General features: G+C 43.8%; 1 pseudogene; it reads right to left on the bottom strand.

Annotated features, from left to right (window-relative positions):
• Positions 1-673: 673 nt before the first annotated feature.
• Positions 674-3199, bottom strand: LOC110592330 (annotated as a pseudogene).
• Positions 3200-4049: the final 850 nt, after the last annotated feature.

The raw sequence follows: 4049 nt of genomic DNA, 5'->3' as shown, positions 1-4049 counted from the left end.
CATGGCCTTAGGATGGTGACTCTATTTTGTAGCTTTGATGATAAAATGCCAACTAACGACTAAAGCATTGTTAGTATTTTATTTTGTAATTTGATTGACACATGTATAAACATTGTTTATTACTATAAGTGATGTGCATTACTAGTGTATTGGTTAAATTTGTGGGGAAAAAAATGCTTTGTGGGCCTTTTAAGCCCCAGGAATCCCAATAAAGGAGAGAGAAGGAATTCCTTTCAGCTTGTTTGATGTCTGTAATTAGAGGTCATTATAGGAGTTCCTGTTCTCCTAAGGGTTGTCACCGCCATGTTTTTGTGGCCACATGCGGAGGCAGAGGTAATCTGCACAAGGTCGGTCACATCTGTGCCCTACGTGACAGTGGCAATAGCAATGTGTGTGCTGAGTGCAGTTATATTTGTGTGTGGTGGTCATTCCTACGCGAGCCCCTTCGTGACGTCTGACCAGCTCATGACACAGTTCACCTAAGTTCAAGGGGTCCCTTTGAAGGCACTTTTTTGAGGGTTCATGAGCATTTTAGTGGCACTCTCTCTTGTTTAGACACATACCAATTTTTTTAAACATTTATTTATTATGAACATGAATTCAAAGCAAATAGGCAGTTTCCTTTATACTAGAGCAAATCGGAAAATCAAGACAGGGCTGCCATCATGAAATCTTAACAGCCAGAGAGCAACATCTCCATGAGGTTGGCCTGAAAAGACATTCAGATTCTACCAGTTTTTGAAATGTTCCATATTTAAGTAGTGTAGGCACTGTGGTTACTTCAAGTTTTTTTCTGAAGGCATTACTTGGGTTTTTTTTCAATAAGGTTTTTCTCCAGCTTGGCAGTAGGTGAACACACATCCTTCACTGACATGCGTCGTCAGCCCCTCTCCAGGGCTGGTTCAACCTGCACGCAATCGGGGCCCAAGCTCTTTCCTCAGGTGTCCTTGGCAGCGATAAGCCAAGCAACAATGTGTTGCTACTGTGCAGCTCCCTCGCCCAGCTGAACTCCTGCAAGCTAGCCGTGCTCACATCCTCATCTTTCAGATTCGGAGGCCAGGACAGGGCAGAGCTCCCCAGACAGGGTGGAGGGTATGACAGGAGCCAGCCCAAGGCTTCGGTGCAGAGGGAAGCAAGCCTCCGGCTCCCTCATTCCATTTTTAAACCTGTGTGCCCCGCATAGCACACCAGGGAGACAGAGCCCTTAGCTAAACAAAGCTGAGTAGTTACCAAATTCCACAGGTATTCCTACAGCAAAGAGAGAGGCCCTTTATTGCCCTCCCTCATAAACCAGGGAGTAGTCGCATGAACCAAGAAAGAGGTAAAAAGGGGACACTTGACAAGGCCTAGTAGTTGTTGTGACCTGATTTGCAGGTTGAGCACTCGAATCATCAGGGTATTAGCGGAACAACTGTGACGTATCTCTGTTCTTTGCTGTTGCCTACGTGATTAACTAAAGATATTATTTTTAACAAAATAAGCAAAAATGTATATTTAATGAATACCTTTAATAAAAATGTAAGATTGTAATAAAATCATAGAAAAGTAAAATAAAAGATTTTTAATAAACTAAATTTTTTTGAAATTTCATTTTTAATCAAATCAGAAAATTTTCAGAAAAAAATTCACATTTCTCAATTATGTCCTCTGCAGAAGATCCAGTTAAGCAACAACACGGACAAGTTTATCAGGAATGAGGAACTTCAGTGCAGCTGAAATAATCTCAGTCTGCTCCTCTCATCTTTGGGAAGAGAGCCATGCTGTTCACTTTGTAGCACCTAAGGCTCTGGCAGCAAATTGGCCAATTTTGTTTGTTTCCTTTGTCTCATCTGTGGACCTGCCACATTTTTCACACAGGAAGCTGTGTGAAAAGAGGAAGCTCATATTCCTCTGGACACTTCGGGGCTCCAGGGCTCAGAGCCCACCTTCCACTGAGGGTGGGAGGCACAGTTCAAAGCCTTTGTCTTTGTAATTGTTAACAAATGTCCTCTGTCCCGGGAGGGAGACTGAGAAACAACAAGGAAGTGTGAGAAATAGCTCTGAGCTGGCCGGGGACCTCAGGCCTGCATGAACATCAAAATGATCACCATAGACGTTTCAATGCCAAGCTTCTGTTCCAAGACATTGTCCAAATGCCTGCCTGCTGAAGTGAACGGTGGCCAAGTAGATTCCAGAAATCTCATGGGAACGGCATCTCCTGCTTTTGCTTCTCTGTTTCCTCTTCCAAAGCCCTAATACATAAAAGGAATATAAGAAGATAACCTTTGAACCACCAGAGTGAGGTGTTTGTCTTGGGCCTGGGATAACCACTCAGGCTCCATATGTTTTTGTTCTGTTATTTCCCCCCCTGATATCTATGCGTGGAAAGTGCTCAGCATTCTCTCATTCTTTCAGCAAATGTTTTCAAACATCTCACATCCCAGGAATGCTGGCATATGGCCATTTGAGGCTGGGGCTAGTGCAGTGGCTACTGCATATTAGCAACTGCATAGACAACGGACCTTCAACCTGTCTGGATCACAAGCTTCGATTACTCAGAGCAACAAGGATAAATACAACATACTGGACATTAAGCCTGGGTTAGTAGTTTTCCATAAAACACAGAGGAGTGACGGGAACGTCTATGGGGGACTGGGTAGGGAAACTAAATTCTGGAATCCCCAAATCCACTTCAGTCATGATTACTTCTGGCACTTTGTTTCTCTTGCCCCTTGTGTTTTGTGAGATACTTCTCTCTGATAGACTTTGACTCCTTGCCCTGAGTCAGTAGTTCAAAGGTTTATACCTACTTGCATTACAATACTTCTCTCCAGAATGGTCTTTGGTGCAGAGAACTGTGGGGTGGCTAAAATGGCATTAAACTTTAGGGGATGGGGGGAGATGCAGCCCTTCTGCAAGAGTGACATCCGTCAACCCTAGGGTCCCCTGAATGAAGGGCAGGTAGGTCAGATCCCTTGTGGGATCTGTGAGACCAGGAGACCCCATGACTCCCCTGTAGCATAATGGTAACCCCTCCAACAGCTAAGGAGGAATTTGGTGGGAAATCGGTTTTTCAGCAGCGATCCTAGTTGGACATGATCCAGAGAGACGGCTGCTCTGGCACTCCGACTCCAGTTCTGGATCGTACCTCTCTGGTACCATCCTTCATTGGACCACCCTTGAAAGCTGTGCTCAAGCTGTATTTCCTCAATGAAAACATCCCTTCTAATGTTGCCACTTTCTGACCTTTCCCACTCCACGGCTGCCTTTCCAAAGAGCCTCCCAGTTCACACTACTTCAGCCTCTCCTTCATGCAGCATTTTTTATTTTTTATTTATCTTATTTTTTTAAGATTTTATTTATTTATTACAGAGAGAGAGCATGAGAGGGGGGAGGGTGAGAGGGAGAAGCAGGCTCCCCGCTGAGCGGGGAGCCCGATGTGGGGCTCCATCCCAGGACCCTGGGATCATGACCTGAACCAAAGGCAGATGCTTAACTACCCAGGCACCCCATGCAGCATTTTATATCAAGGTTCAGTGCAGACATTTTAGGAATTGCTTTCCTGGCCCTCCAGGATCTCCAACAGTGAACAGGGGTTGTCTCTGACTATTTCTATCTTTTTTTTCTTCTGTGTTAGATACATGGTAGATAGCCAAGAAATGTGTTGTTAGATTAATCTGTGCTCGACCCATTAATTTAGGAGGGATGATGCAGAGAGAATCTGGTCCTTGCCACTTTTAACCAAACTCACGTGTCTATTCAAAAATACTGGAAAGCTCTTCCATAAGTGAGGAACTGGTCATCAGAGAGCATGTACTTAAAAATTCTGTGTGATTATGCTTGGTTGATGATTGTTTGCTGAGAAATATTCACTAGTCTTCAGCGGGGTGTGTGTGTTTCTTCTTATACTACTGTCATAGAGTTTTATATCAGAGTAAAGTCTTACCATTGCTTATTTCCCTTTGAACGTAGACCAATACATCTATCCTTTCCCTTTCATTTATGTTTAAATCTTGTATGCAGCTATTTGAATATGAAAATCCTGTCACTCTTGAAATAATAGAAAGCGC

The sequence above is a fragment of the Neomonachus schauinslandi genome, chromosome 3, assembly GCF_002201575.2.
Source record: "Neomonachus schauinslandi chromosome 3, ASM220157v2, whole genome shotgun sequence".
NCBI classification, from domain to species: domain Eukaryota; kingdom Metazoa; phylum Chordata; class Mammalia; order Carnivora; family Phocidae; genus Neomonachus; species Neomonachus schauinslandi.
This window is presented reverse-complemented; position numbering and strand designations above follow the sequence as displayed.